Source organism: Phacochoerus africanus, chromosome 12, assembly GCF_016906955.1.
Source record: "Phacochoerus africanus isolate WHEZ1 chromosome 12, ROS_Pafr_v1, whole genome shotgun sequence".
NCBI lineage: Eukaryota > Metazoa > Chordata > Mammalia > Artiodactyla > Suidae > Phacochoerus > Phacochoerus africanus.
Genome location: NC_062555.1, coordinates 30,526,979 through 30,551,376, shown reverse-complemented (window position 1 = coordinate 30,551,376; position 24,398 = coordinate 30,526,979). Strand labels below are relative to the sequence as shown.

Sequence of the window (24,398 nt, the reverse complement as noted above, 5' to 3'; positions counted from 1 at the left end):
ACCTATCCTTCTGAAACTATTTCAAAAAGTTGCAGAGTAAGGAATACTCCCAAACTCATTCTATGAGGCCACTATCACCCTGATACCAAAACCAGACAAAGATACAACAAAAAAAGAAAATTACAGGTCCAATATCACTGATGGGCATAGATCCAAAATCCTCAACAAAATATTAGCAAACCGAATCCAACAATACATTAAAAGGATTATACATCAGGATCAAATCGGATTTATCCCAAGGATGCAAGTATTCTTCAATATCTGCAAATCCATCAGTGTGATACACAACATTAACAAACTGAAGAATAAAAACCACATGATCCTCTCAATAGATGTACGAAAAGCTTTTGACAAAATCCAACACTCATTTCTGAAAATAGCCCTTCAGAAAGTGGGAATAGAGGGAAACTACCTCAAAATAATACAGGCCATATATGACAAACCCACAGCTAACATCATTCTCAGTGGTGAAAAGCTGAAAGAATTCCCACTGAGATCAGGAACAAGACAAGGATGTCTGCCCTTGCCACTACTAGTCAACATAGTTTTGGAAGTCCTAGCCATGGCAATCAAAGAAGAAAAAGAAATTTTAAAATCCAAATTTAAAGAAGGAAGTAAAATTATCATTGTTTGCACGTGACATGATACTATACCTAGAAAATCCTAAAGACTCTACCAGAAAACAGTTAGAGCTCATCAATGAATTAGGCAAACTCTCTGGATACAGAATTAATACACAGAAATGTCTTGTGTTCCAATATACTAACAATGAAATATTAGAAAAAGTAAGAAAACAATCACATTTACCATCACATCAAACAGAATAAAATATCTAAGAATAAACCTACCTAAAGAGGTAAAAGACCTGTATTCTGAAAACTATAAAATGCTGTTGAAGGAAATTAAAGATGATACAAACAGATGGAAATATATACCATGCTCCTGGATTGGAAGAATCAATATTACCAAAATGAGTGTACTATGCATGGCAATCTACAGATTCAGTGCAATCCCTATCAAATTACCAAGGATATTTTTCACAAAACTAAAACAAAATATTTTAAAGTTTGTTTGAAAGCACAAAAGACCCAGAATAGCCAAAGCCATCCTGAGAACAAAAAATGGAGCTGAGGAGTCAGGCTCCCTAACTTCAGACTATACTACAAAGCCACAGTAATCAAAACCATATAATACTGGCACAAAGACAGAAATATACATCAGTGGAACAAGATAGAAAGCCCAGAATTAAACCGATGCACCTATAGTCAACTAATCTATGAAAAAGGAGGCAAGAACATACAAATAAGAAAAGACAGTCCCTTCAATAAGTGGTGCTGGGAAAACTGGACAGCTACATGTAAAAGAATGAAATTAGAACAACTATCTAACACCATACACAAAAATAAACTCGAAATGGATTAAAGACCTAAACATAAGTCCTGATACTATGAAACTTCTAGAGGAAAATACAGGCCAAACACTCTCTGACATAAACTTCATCAACAGCTATTTAGAACTACCTCCTAGAGTAATGAAAAATAAATAAATAAATAAACAAACAAATGAGACCTAATTAAACTTAAAAGTTTCTTCACAGCAAAGGAAACCCTAAACAAAATGAAAAGACAGCCCACAGAGTGGGAGAAAATATTTGCAAAAGGAGTGACTGACAAGGGATTAATGTCCAAGATTTATAAACACTCCTGCATCTCAATACCCACCCCAAAAAAAACCAACCCCATCAAAAAATGGGCAGAAGACTTAAACAATTCTCCAAAGAGGACATACAGATGGCCAAAAAACACATGAAAATATGTTCAACATCCCTCATCATTACAGAAATGCAAGTCAAAACTACTATGAGGTACCACCTTACACTGGCCAAAATGGATGTCATTGAAAAGTCTACAAAGAATAAATGCTAGAGAGGATGTAGAGAAAAGAGAACCCTACTACACTGTTGGTGGGAATGTAAATTGGTGCAATCACTGTGGAAAACAGTATAGAGATTCTCCAGAAAACTAAAAATAGAATTATTACCCCTTGATTCAGCAATCCCAGTCCTGGGCATCTATCCAGAGAAAACATGACTCAAAAATATCCATGTACTCCAGTGTTCATTGCAGCCCTATTTACAATAGCCAAGACATGAAAACAACCTAAATGTCCATCGACAGAGGAGTGGATCAAGAAGATGTGATATATATACACAATGGAATATTATTCAGCTATAAAAAGGAAAGAAATAATGGCATTTGGAGCAACATGGATGGTCCTAGAAATTATCATGCTAAGTGATGTTAGTCAGACAGTGAGACACCAACATCCTATGCTATCACCCACATGTGAAATCTAACAAAAGGACACAATGAACTTCTTTGCAGAACAGATACTGACTCATAGACTTTGAAAAGGAGACAGGTTGGGGTGTGGGGAGGTGGGCTGGGGATTTGGGATGGAAATGCTATAAAACTGGGTTGTGATGATCATTGTACAATTATAAATATAATAAAATTCATTGAGAAAAAAAAAAAGGCCTTGGGACCATGACAATGAAAACACAACCATACAAAATCTTAGAAGGAAGTTCATAGCAATACAGGTCTTCCTCAAAAAAGAAGAAAAATCTCAAATCAACAACCTAACCTACCACCTAAAAGAATTAGAAAAACAAACAAACAAACCTAAAGTCACCAGAAGGAAGGTAATCATAAAGATCAAAGAGGAAAACAATAAATAGAGATTAGAAAAATAGAAAAAAAATCAATAAAACCAAAAGCTGGTTCTTTGAAATGGTAAGCAAAATTGAGAATCCTCTGTCCAGACTCACCAAGGAGAAGAGATAGAGAATCTAAATCATCAAAATAAGAAATGAAAAAGGAGAAATCTCATTGGATATGGCAGAATGCAAAAAGCCGTAAGAGAATACTATGAACAATTATATGCCAACAAATCTGATGACCTAGAAAAATGGACAACTTTCTAGAAACATACAGCCCACCAAAACTAAATCAAGAAGAAATAGACAGCCTGAACAGACCAATCACTAGAAATGATATTGAATATGTAATAAAAACACTCCCTACAAACAAAAGTCTAGGACCAGATGGCTTCACAGCAGAATTCTACCAAACATACAAAGAACTTAAACTTATCCTTCTTAAACTCTTTCAAAAAATTGAAGAACACTTCCAAAGACATTCTATGAAGCCACCATCACCCTAATATCAAAAAACAGACAAAGATGTCATTAAAAAAGAAAATAATAGGTCAATATCTTTGATGAATATGGAGCAAAAATTACCAACAAAATTTTAGCAACATGAATCCAAATTTGTAAAAAAGATCGCACACCATGACCAAGTGGTGTTCATCCAATTTCACAAGGATGGTTTAACATATGCAAACCAAGCAATGTAATATACCACATTAACAAAAAAAGGTCAAAAACTACATTATCTTTTCAATAGATGCAGAAAAAGAATTTGACAAAATCCAAATCCATTTATGACAAAAAAAATCTTACCAAAGTGGGTATAGAGGGAACATATCTCAACATTATAAAAGCCAATTTATGACAAACCCACAGCCAATATAATACTCAATGGAGAAAGGCTAAAAGCCTTTCTGCTAAAATCTGGAACAAGGCAAGGATGCACACTCACCAATTTTATTTAACATAGTCCTAGTCACATAATCAGAGAAAAAGAAAGAAAGAAAGAAAGAAAGAAAGAAAGAAAGAAAGAAAGAAAGAAAGAAAGAAAGAAAGAAAGAAAGAAAGAAAGAAAGAAAGGAAGAAAGAAAGAAAGAAAGAAAGAAAGAAAGAAAGAAAGAAGGAAGGAAGGAAGGAAGGAAGGAAGGAAGGAAGGAAGGAAGGAAGGAAGAAAATAAAAGATATCCAACTTGGAAGAGAGCTAAGAATGTCACTATATGCAGGTGACATGACACTCATATAGAAAACTCTAAGGACTTCACACAAAAACTACTTGATCTGATCAATGAATTCACCAAAGTAGCAGGACATAAAATTAACATTCAAAAATTCATTGCATTTCTGTATACTAACAATGAAATGTTAGAAAATAAATATTAAAAAACAATAGCTTTTTAAAATCTCACCCCTGAAAATAAAATATTTAGGTACAATCTTGACCAAGAGGTGAAAAACTTATATGCTGAGAACTATAAAACATTAATCAAGGAAATTAAAGAAGATTCAAAGCAAAGAAAAGATATCATATGCTCCTGGATTAGAATTAATATTGTCAAAATGGTCATATTACCCAAAGCAATCTACAGATTTAATGCCATCTCAATCAAATTACCCATGACATTTTTCACAGACCTAGGACAAATAATCCAAAAATTTATATGGAACCATAAAAAATGCAGAATTGTTAAAGCAATCCTGGGGGGCAGGGAACAAAGCAGGAGGTATAACTCTCCCAGACTTCAGGACTTCTGGCAATACCACAAAGCTATAGTAATCAAAATAGTGTGGTATTGGTACAAAATCTGATCCATGGATCAATGGAACAGAATAGAGAGCCCAGAAATAAACCCAGACATATTTGGTCAATTAATCTTTGACAAAGGAGGCAAGAATATAAAATGGGGAAAAAAAGATTCTCTTCAGCAAGTGCTGCTGGGAAAGTCTAATAGATGTGTGTAAATCAATGAGACTAGAATACATTCTCACACCATGCACAAAAATAAACTCAAAATGGCTTAAAGCCTTAAACATGACACAACACCATAGAACTCCCAGAGAGAACATAGGGAAAATATTCTCCGATATAATCCTTACAAATGTTTTATTGGGTCAGTCTCCCAAAGCAATAGAGATAAAACCAAAAATAAACAAATGGGACCTAATTGAACTTACAAGTTTTGTATAGCAAAGGAAACCATTAAAAAGAAGGAAGATAAATTATGAAATAAGAGAATATAGCTATTAATGAGCCAACCAACAATAGCTTAATCTCCAAAATATATAAACAACTCATACAACTACAACCAAAGCAACTCAATTGAAAAATAGGCAGAAGACCTAAATATATAGTTCTCCAAAGAAGACATATAGATGTCTAGTAGGCACATGAAATGATGCTCAACATCACTAATTATTAGACAAATGCAAATCGAAACTAAAATGAGGAGTTCCCATCATAGCTCAGCAGTTAACAAACCCAACTACCATCCATGAGGATGTGGGTTCTATCCCTGGCCTAGCTCAGTGGGTTAAGGATCTGACATTGCTGTGAGCTGTGGTGTAGGTCACAGATACAGCTCGGATCCTGTGTTGCTATGGTCCTGGAGTATGCCCGCGGCTATAGATCTGATTCTACCCCTAGCCTGCGAACCTCCTTATGCCATTGGTGTGGCCTTAAATAGAGGGAAAAAAAAAAAAACCCTAAAATGAGGTACAACCTCACAATGGTCAGAATGGCCACCATTAAAAAGTCTACAAATAACAAAAGTTGGAGAGAGAGTGGAGAAAAGGGTACCCTCCTTCACTGCTGGTGGGAATGTAAATTGGTACAACCACTATGGAAAACAGTATGAAGGTTCCTCAGAACACTAAAAATAGAACTACCATATGAACCAGCAATCCCACTCCTGGATTACCCAGACCAAACTATAATCCAAAAAGATGCATGCACCGTTATGTTCATAACAGTATTGTTCACAATAGCCAAGACATGGAAATAACCTAAATGTCCATTCACAGATGAATGGCTTAAGAAGATGTGGTAAATATATTATGTAATGAAATAGTACTTAACCATAAAAAAGAATGAAATAATGCCATACACAGCAACAGGGATGCAACTAGAGATTCTCCTACTGAGTGAAGCATGTTGGAAAGAGAAAGACAAATACTGTGTGATATTTTTTATATGTGGGATCTAAAATATGGCACAAATGAACCTATCTACAAAACAGATAGTGACTCACAGTCATAGAGAACAGACTTGCGGTTGCCAAGGAGGAGTGGGGAGGGAATGGGATGGACTGGGACTTTGGGGTTAGTAGCTATGAATATTACATTTAGAATGGATAAACAACAAGGTCCTACTGCATAGCACAGGGAACTCTATCCAATCTCCTGGGATAGACCATAATGCAAGATAATATTAGAAAATGAATCTATATATATGTATGTCTGTGTCATTTTGCTGTTCAGCAGAAACTGGCATGGCGTTGTATATCAACTATATTTTAACTTAAAAATAAGTGCAAAAAAACCAAAAACAAAAACAGAGAGAGTGACCTCACAGTTCCCATTCCAAAATCTCAACCATAATACAGGTACAATAATATAAACTCATCTGTTACAAAAGAGATTGGATTCATATTGGGTCTCTGGCAGTGGAACAAGTCAAGGTCATTTGTCTTGATGGCTAAACGCTTTTACTAATATTTATAGAGGAGACACTTAAGATTTCTACTCATCCTGTACAAGCTCCAAATTACTTACCCACTTTCCTGAAACCTGCATTTTCAAAAGATGACAGGGATAAGAATTCCTGGAGAAGATCAGGTAGGACATTTGCATCTCAAAGGCATAGGAGGAGAAAGGCAAGTTTTTCCCACTATGACTTTGTTCCCTTAAGGCTAGAATTTTTTTTTCCCCCCAGTGCTTACAACCTTCTTGAGATAAATTGGGGTAGTTTGGGGAGTGGTAAAAGTGCTGGATTATTTCTGGAGCCACACCTCCAGTTCTGTCAAAACTAGATTTGTACAACAAGAACACCTGTTTTTTTTTTTTTTCCCTTAAAGAATTGAGCTGCCACCCCTATGATATCAATGGACTGCCACACCCACCCATTCACCCATGTTGGAATATTTTACTTTCACTCATTTGGTTTAAGGCAGAAACCTCCTCCTACCCAAAATCCTATCAAGCTCTGAATATCAGCTATGGTCAGTTTAGTCAGACTGGTGGCCTCCAAGTTTGGTAATTCATTTATAAACGTTTTTGAGGATCCTCCTTGGGTTTAAGAAATCCTTTAACTATGCCCTCAAATTCAGCCTTTTCTCTGAAGATGCTTGCCCGCCTCAGGTGTTCCCACTTCTAATGGTACCCATTTAATAATGGCTTATTAAAATGAGTACTCAAATAAAGGGGGATAGAGATGGAATAGTTAAAGTTTTAGGCACCTTGTATCTCATTAATGTTTCATTAGTCTTCTGAAACAAATCTTTCAATGAGACCATTTTGGAATTTTGAAACCTTTTGAGTCTTCTGCATACCAGTGAAAATAGACACATTGGTTCAAGATGATAGCTCTCTAAAATTTTAACAATTTAGAAATTTCTCCAGTCCAAGGCTCCTGCTAATATTTTCTCCTGCTAATCTAATTTTATAAAAAAAAGAATAAAACCACTGTTGTCTCCAGCAGACCCTGTAGGCACAGATCCAGGATTGCTGGCTTTAACTACACACTTAAAATTCTGTTTTGGAGTGCCAGAAGAGCTCCATTGTGGCTGTCTGTTTCAGCGCCCAGTTTCCTTTGGTTCCTAATTAAGTACTTTCAAGCATGCATAAACCCAGCTGGTATTCCCATAGATGGCTGACTGCATGGGATTTGCTTGGTCTTTGAGACACATTTTCCCATTATTAACTTTGTAGCCTAATGCTGGTATGAGATATAATCTGAACAACTGTCTGAGGACAGTATAGCAGATGGAATATGTGCTGCTTCTGAGTTTAGCTCTTTGAGGAGGTACTCTTGGATCAGATTAACTCTCTTACATGTCTTGGTTTCTCCTGGTGACAGTCTAAAACCACTTTGGGTATTCAGAGAGTGAGGTGACCAATTCTGTTGTGCCCCCTGGATGAGAAGATCTTACCTAATGGTTGTAGTGGGTTTCCCTTATGCTTTAGAGATAAATAATTTTATCTAGCAAGAGTTTTGTTCAGACCACATATCAACTCATTTTTTTTTTTTCCATTTTAAGCCAAATTTGACAAAAACCCAGCCACCTACATTTCCCTGGGCCTCTTGCGTAGACCCCCTAGATCCTGCCTAGAAAATACATCAGTGCCCCTTAAGGCTCCAAGTCTTAGCTAAAACAGCTAGAATAGGAGTTCCCATCATGGCTCAGTGGAAACTAATCTGACTAGCATCCATTAGGTTTCGGGTTCAATCCCTGGCCTCACTCAGTGGATTAAGGATCCAGCATTGCCATGAGCTGTGGTGTAGGTCACAGACTCGGCTTGGATCTGGCATTGCTGTGGCTGTGGCATAGGCCAGTGGCTAGAGCTCTGATTTGACCCCTATCCTGGGAATCTCCATATGCCACAGGTGCAGCCCTAAAAAAACAAAACAAAACAAAACACCCCCACCAAAACAAACAAACAAAACCCCTCAGCTAGAATAAAATTTTCAGAATCATCACTCAAACAATGAAATCCAGATGTTAAGAGAATTCACCAGAACACCTGAGGAGTGGGTTCTGGGTAGACTCCAAGGGTCTTTGGTAGGTATCTCTGATGCCCTGCCAGCTAGGCCATGCATGCTGACCAAAAATTACTCAGTTGATCTAGGGGAAAACATGGAAAATTTTATTTGAAACAAATTGATAATTATAAGATGGGAACAATATCTTAGAAAGCTCCAAGAACTGTTCCATTCATTAGAAGTCAAAACACAGTTACATAAGGTTTTGAGATGGAGGGATTGTATATTAGATGTTGCATTATTGGCAGTTTACAAAATCCAGATCTGTTAAGTAGAAAGGGATGGGCCGTCATGACCCCTTATGAGATGAATGTTAAATTTTTTTTGGTCTTTTTGCCATTTCTTGGGCTGCTCCCACAGCATATGGAGGTTCCCAGGCTAGGGGTTGAATCGGAGCTGTAACCACCAGCCTATGCCAGAGTTACAGCAACGCGGGATCCGAGCCGCGTCTGCAACCTACACCACAGCACACAGCAACGCCGGATCTGTAACCCACTGAGCAAGGGCAGGGACCGAACCCGCAACCTCATGGTTCCTAGTCGGATTCGTTAACCACTGAGCCACAATGGGAACTCCTGAATGTTAAATTTTAAGGTGTCTTATTGGTACTAGGAGAATGTTGTTCTTTGTGATTGAGCAGGAATTTCTGCTGATGGGGGAGGTTTTGTTGCTGCATAAAGCAGACTGTAGAGGCGGAGTGGAGGGCAAAGAGCAGAGAAAAATTTTCATGGTTAAATTTTTCTTGACATAACATATGGATTTTATTTCACAATGAAAAGTGATAAATTCATTAACTTGAATGTTTTTTTCTTTAGCAGAAATCTTTTGATGTTCAACTCTCTGATTTGTTTTTGCAAAACTCCCATATATCCTGTCTATCTCTCTCTTTCTTTTTTTTTGTCTTTTTAGGGCCATACCCATGGCAGATGGAAGTTCCCAGGCTATGAGTCAGATTGGAGCTGCAGCTGCTGGCCTATGACACAGCCACAGCAATACAGGAACTGAGTTGAATCTGCAACCTACACCACAGCTCACGGCAATGCCAGATCCCTAACCCACTTAATGAGGCTGGGGATCGAACCCACATCCTCATGGGTACTAAGGTTCATTTCTGCTGAGTCACAATGGGAACTCCCTGTCTATCTCTTTGGAAGAGTCCTTCAGAGCTGTCTGAGAGGCTTTCTCCTGGGCTTAAGTTCTCAGTAAGTCTGCCAAATAAAATTTAATACTCAACTTTTAGGTTATGCCTTTTTGAGTCAACACCTATAAAAAATTTAAATCAGGTTCCAGGGTTGGAACAAAGTTTTAGATAAACCAGAAGGGGGGAAAAAAAAGGACAAAAGCCCACTTCAGATCTGGCTTCAATCGCCTTACCCCTACCCCATTCCCATTCTAGGCATCACTGGCAGCTATAAGGTTAACCTTGTAAATGCTGAATTTGCTGCTGGCAATTTGAGTAAATTTACAATGCAAGGAAAAAGAGATTTTTTTTTAAATGGCTTTATATCTTATGGCTATGATCAAAAATAATATAAAATATTCTATGTCTATGTTTGTAGTCTCAGAAATAATTTTCTAATTAGGAAAGCTAAAAAAAACCCCAAAACAAAACCTGAGATGGTCTACAAATTTATGTCTTCTTGCTGCTGGTGAGTGGGTTGAAATGTCTTTGAGTATTAAAAACAAGGTAAGTTTCCCTAAGTGATGATATTTACTATAATTTTTACCTATTAGAGCTCTGAAAAAAAGGAGACAATATGAAATGAGAGGTAATTTCTAAGTAGAGATATACTTTTGGAATTTTAAAAGGCAATTTTAGTTACTAATGAGCTCTTGTAAGATCAGACATCTGATAGTGGCTAATACTTTTCTGATTTCTATGCATATTTTTGAATGGATCAACTTGGACTCTAATAATAACAAGATTAACAGGGTTTAGGAGAGCCTGGTTTGACACTTGGACTTAGAACTCTGCTGCTGGCTGTGCAGGGTTGTTTTGCTACAGCAGAACAAAAGCTGCTGTTTTTTTTTTTCCCCTGGAATCCTGCCTCACAGAGTCTAATTGCCTCAACCTGACTCTAAGCTGAAACCTGATACTATCTGCTGCGGGCTATTTCAGCCTCAGCACAAACTGTGCTGGACTCAAAGCAGACAAAACTCAGACATGCATTCCTGGAGATTCAGGACGCTGCCTGTGTGGGGTCACAGCATCTGAAAACATCATGGATGCTGGCTGGACTACCTGGGACACACACACACATGTCTATAGGAAAAGGCTTGTTTTCTCATGGGACCACCTGAAATGGAACTGACACAAAAAGGAATTGCATTCCTAACCTGTAATTTTTGCCTCAGACTCCAAGTTTGGAGAGGATTGTGACCTCTGCCCACTTCTGGCTCAGTGGACTCTTGACCCCATGTCAGGGGTGGCTCACTGTTGTTGATGAGTATATTTGCCTTTCTGGATTAGTTGCAGTTTGCAACAACAGGCTGCTAAAGCTGACCCCTGTTTCCTTGTCCTTCACCTGCTACTCACACTTTTAGTAAAGCAAGTTGATGATTAATTGCAGCTACCTCACAAAGAGATGAATCTTTTCTGAGAGCTCACCAGACACATCATCAGGCTTGGGAATGTTATGAAAACCCATTTTGAAATTTTTAAAAATTCAAAATCCCGACTGATTCCTGAGCATACCATGCCTTTCTAGTTAGGTGGCATAAAAATATTTATCTGTGCAAATACTTTTATTCCTCTTCCTGATGACATGTGTGGGTAAGAGTAGGGGATGATTAAAAAAAATGCAAAGTTGGGGCGTTCCTTGGTGGCCTAGTGGTTAAAGATTTGGTATTGCCACTGCTGTGGCTCAGGTTGGAGCACTGGGCTGGGAACTTCTGTATGCCATGGGCACGGTCAAAACCAAAAACAATAAATAAAAAATAAAAACAAACAAACAAAATGCAAAGATATGATGGCTGATAAAGAACACTTTTTTTTCTTTCTTTTTTCTTTTTAGGGCTGCACCTGTGGCATAGGGAAGTTCTTGGGCTAAGGGTCCAGTCAGAGCTATGGCTGCTGGCGTACACCACAGCCACAGCAATGCCAGATCTGAGCTCTATCTGTGACCTATGTCACAGCTTGCAGCAACACCAGATCCTTAACTCACTTTGAAAGACCAGGATTGAACCTGAATCCTCACTGACACTGTGTCAGGCTCTTAACTTGTGGAGCTACAACAGAAACTCCTAATTTTGGTGAGCTGTAGAAATTTGTCCATTTCTTCTAGGTTGTCAGATTTGGTGGCATATAATTGTTTGTAGTAATCTCATTTTTTTAAATATTTTTTGCAGTATCTGTTGAGTTTTCTCCTTTTCCATTTCTTCCTTTATTTAGGTTTTCTCTCTTTTCTTCTTGGTGAACCTGGTCAGAGACTTGTTAATTTTGTTTACCCTTTCAGCAAAGCAGCTCTTGGTTTTATTGATTTTTCTATTATTTTACAACCTCTGTTTTATTTATTTTCTCTCTGATCTTTATTATTTCCTTCCTTCTGCTGACTTTAGGTTTTGTTTCTTCTTCTTTTTCTGATTATCTTGGGTGGTAGGTTAAACAGTTTATTTGATATTTGTTTGTTTTCTGAGAAAGGCCTGTATCCCTATGAACTTCCCTCTAAAAACTTCTTTTGTAGCATCCCACAGATTGTATATGGTTGTGTTTTCAAGATACTTGTTTTTTTCATGGCATTTTTAATTTTTAAATATACACTTCAATTTCCCAGTCGACCCATTGGTTTTTAGTAGCATGGCTTTTAGTCTCCATGTAGTCATTTTTTTTTCAAAATTTTCTCCTATTTCTAGTTTCATGCCAATTGTGGTAAAAGAAGAGGCTTGAAATAATTTCTATACTCTTAAATTTGTTGAGGTTAGTTTGTGGCCCAGTATGTGGTCAATCCTAGAGAATATTCCATGTGTACTTGTAAACAATATATATTCTTTTTTTTTTGATATAATGTCCTGAAAATATCAATTACAAGTAATTGTTTTCATTGTGTCATTTAGGATTTCTGTTGCCGTACTGACTTTCTGTCTAGAAAATCTGTCTGTTGATGTGAGTGGGGGTGTTAACATTTCCTACTATTATTGTATTCCCATCAACTTCTCCCTTTATGCCCATTAGAATTTGTTTTATGTATCTAGGTGCTCCTATATTAGGTGCAAATATATTGATGTGTGTAATAGTGTCTTGCTGAATTGATCCTTTTATCATTAAATCATGTCCTTCTTTATCTTTCTTTATGGCCTTTGTTTTAAAGTCTACTTTGTCTGATATGAGTATTATGACTCCCACTTTTTTGTCATTTCCATTGCATGAAATATCCATAGCATCAAATAACTCCTCTATTAGATATTTATTTGACTCTTCAGTTCCCAGTCTATTTTTCTGAGAATAAAGTAATTCCAGGAGCATATTGCCAATATTTTCTTCCTTTGGAAAAACTGTAGGAAAAAAGGAAAATTTTCTACATATGTATTTTCTTTCAGGGCTCACCTGAATAATCCAGAAAAATCCCCTCATCTCAAAATCCTAAACCTAATCACTTCTAAAAAGTCTCTTTTGTCAGATAAAGAACAATCCATAGGTTCCAGGTATTAGTACCTGGGTATCTCTTTATAGTTTTACAACCCAAGTACAACATCCACAAACAAATACAGTTTGATGTTATCAGCTGCTTTATATAAATCAAATCATACAGCTTATAATCATTTCTTTTTTGGTCCTGGTTCTTTTGCTTAACATTATTTTTGAGATTTGTCCATGTTTTTTTGTAGCTGAATGTTGGTCCACTCTCTTTGCTGTATAATTATGTTCCCTGGGCTAATGATTGGAGAATAGCTGGTTCTGAGGTTTCCTACTGCTGCTGTAATAACTACCACAAACACAGCAGCTTCAATGAAACAAATTTATTACCTTATAGTTCTGTGGGTCAAAGATATAATTCAGGTCTCACCAGGCTAAAATCAAGGTATTGGAAGGGCTGCATCCTTTCTGGAGGTACTTAGGGGACAATCTATTTCCCTGCTCATTTAGATTGATGGCAGAATCCAGTTTCTAGTGGTTGGAGGACTCAAGCCCTTGTTTCCTTGTTGGCTGTCAGCCAGTTATAAAGAATATTTTTATTGTTTGGCTTGTGGTCTCCTTCCTCCATCTGTAAAGCCGGCAATGGCAATGAAGTTCCTCTCATGCTTCATATCTATCCACATTCTTCTTCCTTGGCATCTCTCTGACTTATGCCTTCTTCTTCCATTTTTAAAGGCCCATGTTATTATTACTTTGGGCTCCAGGATGATCTTCCTATTTTAAGATCATCTAATGAGTAATCTTAATCCCTCTACCAAGTAATTGAAAATATTTATTTATTTATCTATTTAGTGTCTTCTGTCTTTTTAGGGCCGCACCCACAGCATATGAAGGTTGCCAGGCTAGGGGTCGAATTGGAGTTGTAGCTACTGGCCTACACCAGAGCCACAGCCAATCCGAGATCTGAGCCTCGTCTATCACCTACACCACAGCTCATGGAAACACAAGATCCTTAACCCTCTGAGTGAGGCCAGGGATTGAACCTGCCTTCTCATGGATCCTAGTCAGATTCCTTTCTGTTGAGCCATAACGGGAACTCCAATTGAAAATATTTAGACATAAGATCAGAAGGGTAAAGATCATGTGGGCCAAAATCCTGTTTAAGGTTACTGGATCATGCCCACTGATTTTAAAAGCAATCATGCTAGTTAACTTCACAAGCAGTGGAAGAGGTTGCTGATAATCTACAACTCTTGGTTCCTGATACTGTCAGATTTCTGCCAATCTCATAAATTTGTGGGGGTAGGAAGGTGTAGTTTTACTTTACAATTCTCTAATAATGATGAAATTAAATATCTTTTTCCAAGTTTATATGGCACACAGATTTTTCTCTTTGTGAAATTCACTAAGACTTTGGCCCATTTTTCAGCTAGGCTGCCTCTCTTCTCCCAAGATTAGTAGAGGTTTTTCATCTAATCTGGATACTGGTCCTATCTTGATTCCATGTCTCCAAAATAAACTCTGTTACTTTGTGCCCAACGTTTTCGTTCTTTTTATGGTGTCTTTTGATGTCTACACATTCTAAATATAGTCAAGTTTAACAATCTTTTCCTGCCTGGTAGTTTTTGGTTTCAAATCTTTCCCTACCCAGAGTAATTTTGTAGTCTAAAATATTTCTATTTTTGCCTTATATAAGTCAGCTTTTAATCTACCCCAAATTGATTTATATCATATGGTGAAAGACAATGCCATTTTCCACATGAATAGCTTTCCCCAGCATTCTGCAGTACTTTCTCAGGAAAAAAAACTATCATTAAAACATATTTGGGGTCCTCTGCCCCAGCCCTAGGGGTGCCATGAGCTTCCTCAGCTGGCAGCAGCCACACCCCGCTGGGGCCTCCTGCGCCTTGAGGCAGAAACTGATCTTCTCCCCCTTCAGATGGTGGCAGTAATAGTAGTAGTTGTGGTGGTAGTGGTGGGAGGGGAAGTGGGAGGAGTGAGAGGAGGGGGGGGAGGAGGGAGGAGGGGGGGGGAGGGAGGGGGAGGAGGGGGTAGGGAGGGGGGAGGAGGGGGGAGGAGGGGGGGGGAGGGGGGGAGGAGGGGGGGAGGAGGGGGGAGGGGAGGGGGGAGAAGGCAGCGGCGCAGCATAGGGAAGACTCGGCCTTTAAGGATCTCCGGGCTCACTGCTGGTGTGTGCGCAGAGCCGCACAGAGCCTGCGCCCCAGCGCTTCCACTCGCCCGGCCAGACAGCCATGGGGAGCTGGAGGAGGGCGTGTTCCTGAAGGGCAGTCACCCGGCCCCAACTCTGCAGGTGGCGGGGCAGAGGGCGACTCGTGGGAGTAGGAGGGCTATTGCTCTTTGCCGGTCAAGTCCCTGGCCGCCTACTTTCTGGACAGCTTGTTCTAGCAGGTGCACTGCGGAGGCCCCAGGGACTGCAGAGAGGGGACGGGCGGCAAGGGGCCCCCTGCTCGCTGCTGCCCCCCCACCAAACACCCCTCTCCACAAGACCTTACGCAATTCGTGGCTGTTCCACACCCTGCAAACCCCCAAGAATTTCCTCTATAAAGCTCAAGGAATGGATTCATCTCTGTTAAACTCCATGGTGGTTCTCTATTCATGGATACAGAAAAATCAGGAAAAAGGGAATCTGACTTGTGACAGACTCAACTGAATATTAATCCTTTTAGTACAGATTCTGTATTGCTCCATTCCTCAGGACAGTGTCGTAGAAGAAAGAGAACATATTGGCACAATTCCTGTGGTGAAGACATGGAAGCCAGTGATTTTGAGTTTGAAGATGAAACGAGACCTGCTAAAAGATTTGCAGTTACTGAAAGCAATATGAAGTCACAGGTGTACAACAGAATTTCAGGAGCTAGAGAAGACTGGCTCTGGAGAATTTGGTTCTGTGTTTAAATGTGTCAAGAGGCTGGATGGATGCATTTATGGGCATTAAGTGATCAAAAAGTCCATTAGCTGGCTCTGTTGGTGAGCAGAACGCTTTGCGAGAAGTACATGCTCATGCAGTGCTTGGACAACATTCCCATGTGGTGTGATATTTCTCTGCATGGGCAGAAGATGATCATGTGCTTATACAGAATGAATATTGTAATGATATAAGTTTAGCTAATGGCATAAATGAAAACTACAGAAGCATGAGTTACTTTACAGAAACCAAGTTGAAGGATTTCCTTTTGAAAGTTGGCCGGGGCTTGAGGTATATTCATGCAATGTCTTTGGTTCACATGGATATAAAGCCTAGTAATATTTTCATATATCAAACTTCAATCCCAAATGCTACCTCTGAGGAAGGAGATGAAGATGATGGTGCAGCCAACAAAGCTATGTTTAAAATAGGTGACCTTGGGCAAGTAACAAGGATCTCTAGTCCACAAGTTGAAGAGGGTGATAGCTGTTTTCTTGCAAATGAAGTTGTGCAGGAGAACTATAATCATCTACCAAGAGTGGGTATTTTTGCCCTTGCCCTCACAGTGGTAAGTGCTGCTGGTGTAGCTTCTTCCCAGAGATGGAGACCAATGGCATGAAATCAGGCAGGGTAGATTACCTCGGATTCCACAAGTGCTTTCCCAAGAATTTACAGAGTTGCTAAAAGTTATGATTCATCTAAATCTTGAGAGAAGACCTTCGGCAATGGCACTGGTTGAGCATTCAGTGTTGCTATCTGCTTCTAGGAAGAGTGCAGAACAATTAGGACTAGAATTGAATGCTAAAAGTTCAAAAACTCACTTTTGTAGAAAGAACTCAAGAAAGCCCAGGTGGCAACTGAGAAAGACTTCACTGACCAGATGGCCACCAGGCCCACCACCCAGTAATAAACATCTCGACTTATTGGAAAGAAAATGAACCACTATGTCAGCCTTACCATATACTGATCTGTGCATTTCCTAACTCTCCTCCAGAATCTGTGAAAGAGGAGACTATGTTGAAATCACTGCTAAAGTCCAGTTTGCAATTACTTTCTCAATCTGTCTCAGTACTTTTACTGAGAAACCTTTTGGGATTTTTTTATTTGTGAATTACAAATTGAAAATTGTATTTTGACGAGTGCTGTATCAGGCTTTCATCTAGTCTTACCAGTTTGTCTTCTGTAGGATGTCAGTCACTGTTGGATGTTACACCAGCCTTTCCAGGGTTAACCACTGTGATGGTGTGCTGCTTATAGTTCGCTATTGTGTTGTAGTAAAAGGTATCTTTCCCTGTAGTGACCTGTAAAAAGGGTGCAAGGGCTTTATTACAAATATATTCTCCCTTTTAAAAGGGAAATGTAAGAGAATCAGACTTCAATGTACCTGTGTGTCAATCTTACATTTCTTTTTTTTTTAAATTGTGAATTATACTTGTGTATCCACATTTATGCTTTCATCAAAAGCAGCTGATTGCCTCTTTTTTTCTTTGAACTTTGAAGCTAGTGCATTGGAAAAATTTACCTTTTACCCCTTTGGAATGCCGTATTAATGTAGTATAATTATTCCTGGTTTTGTAATTTTGCCTGATAATAACCTTCCCTGGCTTTTTCCCCCATTAAAAAAAATTTTATTGAACTATAGTTCACTGATTTACAAGTTGTGATAATTTCTGCTATTCAGCAAAATGATTCAGTTACACATATACACACATACATTCTTTTTCAGATTCTTTTCCCATATAGATTATCACAGAATATTCACTGGGTAGAGTTCCCTGTGCTGTACAGCTGGTCCCCATTGGCCAGTCATTCAATATACAGTGTGCATGTGCAAATCTCAAATCCCCAGTTCACCCCTCCCCCCACACCACCTGTCTACTTTGGTAACCATAGGTTTGTTTACATAGTCTATGAGTCTGTTTCTGTTCTGCAGTAAGTTCATTTGTATCTTTTTTTTTAGATTGCACATACAAGTGATATCATATGATGTTTGTTTTTCACTGTCTACATTCACTTAGTATCTCTAGGTCCCATCCATGTTGCTGCCAATGGCATTATTTTTTTCCTTTTTATGGCTGAGTAATATACCATTGTGTATATATACATCTTCTTTATACAGCCTATATATAGGTCTTGTTTTTGTATCCATTCAGCCAGTCTATGTCTTTTGGTTGGAGCATGTAGTCTATTTACATTTAAGGTAATTATTGATATGTATGTTCTTATCGCCCTTCTGTTAATTGTTTTGGATTTGTTTTTGTTGATTTTCTCTGGTCCTTTATCTCTTGAACTTTTTTTCTTCCCTTTTGTTCTCTTCTTTTCTGGTTTGATGACTATCTTTAGTGTTGTGTTTGAATTTTGGTTTGTTGTAACCATGAGGTTTTGGTATAGGAGTCTATATATACACACAAGATTGTTTTAAATTGCTGGTCTCTTAATTGCAAATGTATTTCCAGGATTCTGCTTTTGTACCCTGCTCTTCTCACAATTGCCACTTTCGGTGGCATATTTGTGTGTGGATGATTTCCTACCTTTACTAATGTATGCCTTTACTGGTGAACCTCCTCATTTGTAATCTTCTTCTTTGTAGTTGTGGCCTTTTCTTTCTGCCTAGAGAAGTTCCTTTAGTATTTGTTGTAAAGCTGGTTTGGTGGTGCTGAATTCTCTTAGCCTTTGCTTGTCTATAAAGGTTTTGATTTCTCCTTCAAATATGAAAGAAAGCCTTTCTGGGTAGAGTATTCTTGGGTGCAGATTTTTTCCTTTCATCACTTTAAGTATATTGTGCCACTCCCTCTGGCCTGTAGAGTTTCTGCTGAAAAATCAGCTGATAACCTTATTGGGGTTCCCTTGTATGTTATTTGTTGCTTATCTCTAGCTGCTTTCAATATTTGTTCTTTGGCTTTAATGTTGGTCAGTTTGATTAATATATGTCTTGGTGTTTTCCTCCTTGGGTTTATTCTATATGGTACTTGTTGTGCTTCCTGGATTTGAGTGAGTGATTCCTTTCCCACGTTAGGAAAGTTTTCAGCTATTATTTCTTCCAATATTTTCTCTGGCCCTTTATCTTTCTCTTCTTCTGTCACGCCTGTAATATGAATGTTGGTGCATTTAAAGTTGTCCCAGACTGTCCTCAGTTCTTGTCATTCTTTTTTCTTTATTCTGTTCCACATCAGCGATTTCCACCAGTCTGTCTTCCACCTCGCTTTTTTGTTCTTCTGCTTCCTGTATTATCCTATTGTTTCTTTCTACTGCATTTTTTATTTCAGCTATTGTGTTGATCATCGCTGCTTGTTAAATCTTTAACTCTTCTATTCCTTTGTTAAATGTTTCTTTTAATTCATCGATCTTTGCCTCTATTTTTTTCCCAAAATCTTGGATCATCCTTACCAGCCTTACTCTAAAGTCTTTTTCAGACAGGTTTCCTATCTCCACTTCATTAAGCTTTTCTTATGGGGTTTTGTCTTGTTCCTTCACCTGACTTATGTTTCTCTGACTTTTCATTTTGAAGGTCTTTTTGTGTGGTCTCCTTTCTGCAGTCTAGAGGGTTGTAGCCTCTCTTTCTTCTGGTGTATGTCTCTTTGTGGGTGAAGTTGATTGATACAGGGGCTTGTTATATGCTTCCTGATGGGAGGGACTGTTGCCTGCCTACTGGTAGGTGGAGCTGATTCTTATCCCTCTGGTGGGTGGGCTTTGTCTCTGGGTGTGATTAGGGGCAGACTATTTGCTGATGTGTGGAGCTGTGTTCCCACCCTGTTTGTCATCTGGCCTTCTCAGCCCTGATGGGTGGGGCCAAATTTTTCAAAAATGGAAGCCTCAGGGGAGGTCACACTGATGAGTATTCCTGAAACCTCCATCTCCAGTGTCCTGCCCCCACAGTGAGCCATGGCCACCCCTGATCTCTCAGGAAATCCTCCAAGACCTCCTGGTGGGCTTGATCCAGATTCTTATAGAGTCCCTGCTTTGCCCTGTGATCCAGTGCACATGAAACCCTGAGTGTCCTCCTAGAGCGAAGTCTCTGTCTCTCTGAGTCCTGTGGAGCTCCTGTGCTTAAGCCTCACTGGCCTTCAATGCCAAATGTTCCGGGGGCTCCTCCCAATGCCAGACCCCCAGGTATGGGACCCCAATGTGGAGCTCCAAACTCTCACTGCCTTTGCAAGGTAGTTATTTTCCAGTCTGTGGGTCACCCACCGGGCAGTTATGGGGTTGCTTATACCGTGAAAGCACCCATCCTAACATCTTGATGTGATTTCTTCTTTGTCTTTGGATATAGAATATCTTTTTTGGTAGCTTCCAGTCTATTTTGTTGATGGTTATTCAATGGTTAGTTGTAATTTTGGTGTTTTTGGGAGAGGAAGTGATCTTGAGTCCTTCTACTTCAGAATCTTGTCTCTGTCAGTTATGTTCAATTTCCCACGTTCCCTTGCAGTCCTGTCCACACATTATAAAGTTGGGATGATCTTTCACAGGATGCCATTGTTAGCTCTGAATTAGTGAGCAATAAATTGTTCTTCTGCTCCTGTTTGTTTCTTGCCCTCTGGGCTGAGTCTAGTCTCACTGGCTCATGGGCACTCAATGGAGAGCTCATGCACCCAGCCCTTCAGACCAAGTTCCAGGAGCCAGAAAGCCCCACCCACAGTGCAGAAGCCCTGCCCACCACCCTTACCTGACTGTTTTTAAAAAATGTTTTCTCCCTCCACCCAAGTTTTGTACTTGATTGTATGGTTAGTCTGTTTTTAAATGTTTTGCCCAGTTTCTCTTCAATACTTGTGTATATAAACTAGTCTTGGTGACACTGTACATAGCTGTTTGAAATGCCAGAATGACTTCTGACTATTCCAAGCTTTTCACTAAATATATCTTATCTGTGATTTGTCATTTGACTAATAATACTGGCTAACAGATGCTGCAAAAATAATTTGTCTGTTGTTTGCTTTCCTATTAATTTTGGTTTAAAAATGTTTCCACTTGTCTGTTTGATTTGTGTTTTATTAACATTGATTGGCATATTAAAGATCACTTTGAGCTTAAAAAAAAAGTAAAGAGTATTTGTTTCTTTGCTCTTTACTGTTTCACTAGTCTATTTAATTATCCCTGTGCCAGTAGTATTTTGTACTGGGTAGAGCAGGTTTACAATATGTCATAGTATTTGGGAGAGAAAGCCCTTCCACCTTGTGTGTCTTAAGATGTCTGTTAATTAATTTTGGGCCTTTGTATTTTCATATAAACTTCAGAATCAGCTTTTGAAATTTCAAAAGAACTCAGTGGGAGTTTGGTATTATATTGAACATATAAATGCACAGAGGAAGAATGAGTTTTAAAATACAGTTGTCCAACCTCCAAACACAAGATATCACTTATGTAACTTTGATTTAATGTCTCAGAGTTTTAAAAAAACTTCTGTGTAGATGTTGCGAACGTCCTTCATTATACTTGTTCCAGAATATCTGTACCACTGTGTGCTAAGTGTGTCTGCAGAGTTATCTCTTTTATAGTTATGTCTTTTCTTTTTTATGCTATAGGTTAGCTGGTTTTATATCCTAATTTAATTATTTTTATTCTGAGAAACAAATATACAGATTTATTATTTATACCTTTGTGATTTAAAAAATTATAATATATATTTTTTTAAAAACCCGAAGTTAATTTAAAATGTTGTGTTAGTTTCAGGAGTATAGCAAAGTGACCCAGTTATACATATATATATTTTTTTCAGATTATTTTCCCTTATAGTTTATTAAAAATATTGAGTATAGCTCCCTGTGCTACATCCTAGGTCCTTGTTGGTTATCTGTTTTATATATAGCACTGTGTATATGTTAATACCAAACTCCTAATTTATCCCTCCCTCCCCTTTGGTAACTATAAGTGTGTTTTCTATGTGGGTCTATTTCTGTTTTGTAAAACAGAATATTTTTCTTTGTAAAACTCATTCTTTGAGGCCTGGTTCCAAAACCAGACAAAGATACCTCAAGAAATGAAAATTACAGACCAATATCACTGATGAAGATAGATGCAAAAATCCTCAACAAAATATTAGCAAACCAAATCCAACAGTACATTAAAAGGATCATACACCATGATCAAGTGGAATATATCCCAGGGATGCAAGGATTTTTTGATATCTGCAAATCGATCTTTGTGATACACCATGCTAACAAATTGAAGTATAAAAACCATGTGATTATCTCAATAGATGCAGAAAAAGCATTTGACAAGATTAAGATCCATTTATGATTAAAACCTTCCAGAAAGTGGGCATAGAGGGAACCCATGCCTAAATATAATAAAGGTCATATATGACAAACCCAGCTAACCTCATTCTCAACAGTAAAAAGTGAAAAGAATTCCTGCCAAGATCAGGAACAAGAAAAGGATGTCCACTCTTGCCCCTTTTATTCAACATAGTTTTGGAAGTCATAACCTCAGCAATCAGATAAGAGAAGGAAATAAAGGAATACAAATGGGAAAAGAAGAAGTAAAACTGTTGCTGTTTGCAGATTACATGATACTATATATAGAAAATCCTAAAGATGCTATCAGAAAACTACTAGAGTTCATCAATGTATTTGGTAAAGATGCAGGATAAAAAATTAATACACAGAAACCTTTCACATTCCTATACACTAATAATGAAAGATCAGAAAAAGTAAGGAAACAATCTCATTTACCATCATGTCAAAAAGAACAAAATATCTAGGAATGAACTCACCTAAAGAGGTAAAAGACCTGTATTCTGAAAACTATAAAATGCTGTTGGAGGAAATCAAAGGTGATATAATCAGGTGGAAATATATACCATGCTCATGGATTGGAAGAATCAATATTGTCAAAATGAGTATACTACCCAAGGCAATTTACAGATTCAATGCAATCCCTATAAAATTACCAATGCATTTGTCACATAACTAGAACAAAAGATTTTTATTTTATTTTATTTTATTTTATTTTATTTTATTTTTTATAATTTTTAAAAATTTCCCACTGTACAGCAAGGGGGTCAGGTTATCCTTACATGTATACATTACAATTACATTTTTTCCCCCACCCTGTCTTCTGTTGCAACATGTGTATCTAGACAAAGTTCTCAATGCTATTCAGCAGGATCTCCTTGTAAATCTATTCTAAGTTGTGTCTGATAACCCCAAGCTCCCGATCCCTCCCACTCCCTCCCCCTCCCATCAGGCAGCCACAAGTCTCTTCTCCAAGTCCATGATTTTCTTTTCTGAGGAGATGTTCATTTGTGCTGGATATTAGATTCCAGTTATAAGTGATGTCATATGGTATTTGTCTTTGTCTTTCTCCCTCATTTCACTCAGTATGAGAGTCTCTAGTTCCATCCATGTTGCTGCAAATGGCATTATGTCATTCTTTTTATGGCTGAGTAGTGTTCCATTGTGTATATATACCACATCTTCCGAATCCAATCCTCTGTCGATGGACATTTGGGTTGTTTCCATGTCTTGGCTATTGTGAAGAGTGCTGCAATGAACATGCGGGTGCACGTGTCTCTTTTAAGTAGAGTTTTGTCCGGATAGATGCCCAAGAGTGGGATTGTGGGGTCATATGGAAGTTCTATGTATAGATTTCTAAGGTATCTCCAAACTGTTCTCCATAGTGGCTGTACCAGTTTCCATTCCCACCAACAGTGTAGGAGGGTTCCCTTTTCTCCACACCCCCTCCAGCACTTGTTATTTGTGGATTTATTAATGATGGCCATTCTGACTGGTGTGAGGTAATATCTCATGGTAGTTTTGATTTGCATTTCTCTTATAACCAGCAATGTTGAGCATTTTTTCATGTGCTTGTTGGCCATCTGTATATCTTCTTTGGAGAACAGTCTATTCAGGTCTTTTGCCCATTTTTCCATTGATTGATTGGTTTTTTTGCTGTTGGGCTGTATAAGTTGTTTATATATTCTAGAGATTAAGCCCTTGTCAGTTGCATCATTTGAAACTGTTTTCTCCCATTCTGAAAGTTGTCTTTTTGTTTCCTTTTGGGTTTCCTTTGCTGTGCAAAAGCTTTCCAGTTTGATGAGGTCCCATGGGTTTATTTTTGCTCTAATTTCGATTGCTTTGGGAGACTGACCTGAGAAAATATTCATGATGTTGATGTCAGAGAGTGTTTTGCCTATGTTTTCTTCTAGGAGTTTGATGGTGTCCTGTGGTATATTTAAGTCTTTCAGCCATTTTGAGTTTATTTTTGTGCATGGTGTGAGGGTGTGTTCTAGTTTCATTGCTTTGCATGCAGCTGTCCAGGTTTCCCAGCAATGCTTGCTGAATAGACTTTCTTTTTCCCATTTAATGTTCTTGCCTCCCTTGTCAAAGATGAATTGACCATAGGTGTCAGGGTTTATTTCCGGATTCTCTATTCTGTTCCATTGGTCTGTCTGTCTGTTTTGATACCAGAGGATTTTTAAATTTATATGGAAACA

General features: G+C 38.3%; 1 pseudogene; it reads left to right on the top strand.

Moving 5' to 3' along the window:
• Window positions 1-15,242: 15,242 nt before the first annotated feature.
• LOC125112764 (wee1-like protein kinase) lies at window positions 15,243-17,030 on the top strand (annotated as a pseudogene).
• The last annotated feature ends 7,368 nt before the right edge of the window (window positions 17,031-24,398 follow it).